Here is a 509-nt window from a genome sequence, read left to right on the forward strand (position 1 = left end):
TCCTGGATGTCTTTCATACGAAAAAACGTTCACAGCAACTTGACATGAAAAATACAATCACGCTCTTTTTCATTATCCCAAAGCAACCGACGTTTCAATTCAGTTTAGTCAACAAGGTCAAACTATGCTTTGAGATTGTGTAATAGCATTGATACATCTAAACTGACCATTGGAGCCCCGATTTCAATACAACAACTACGGTTATTGGAGAACAGTCGATGACAGCGACGAGAGTGGGATTCGAACCCACGCATGCAGAGCACAATGGATTAGCAGTCCACCGCCTTAACCTCTCGGCCATCTCGTCACCGACACGGGGGCACCGATGATCTTATAAATAATTGAATTGCGTAAATTATGCAGAGCAGCAGATATTTCTCCCTGGTGTTGGTGAAATGATAAATAACACAGTACAGTTCCAAGACTATGGTCTGATCTCTGGGTTCTGAGGCAATTGCACTCCCATTGTCACACTCTGCACACAGTGATCTGAACAAAAATGAGGAAAG

The 509-nt window shown here is 43.0% G+C and overlaps 1 non-coding gene across 1 annotated transcript; it reads right to left on the reverse strand.

The window, feature by feature from the left end:
- Nucleotides 1-225: 225 nt before the first annotated feature.
- trnas-gcu (transfer RNA serine (anticodon GCU)) lies at nucleotides 226-307 on the reverse strand. Its single transcript has one exon. It is a non-coding gene; the product is annotated as a tRNA-Ser (tRNA).
- Nucleotides 308-509: the final 202 nt, after the last annotated feature.

Source organism: Chiloscyllium punctatum, chromosome 18 (genome assembly GCF_047496795.1).
Source record: "Chiloscyllium punctatum isolate Juve2018m chromosome 18, sChiPun1.3, whole genome shotgun sequence".
Taxonomy (NCBI): Eukaryota; Metazoa; Chordata; class Chondrichthyes; order Orectolobiformes; family Hemiscylliidae; genus Chiloscyllium; species Chiloscyllium punctatum.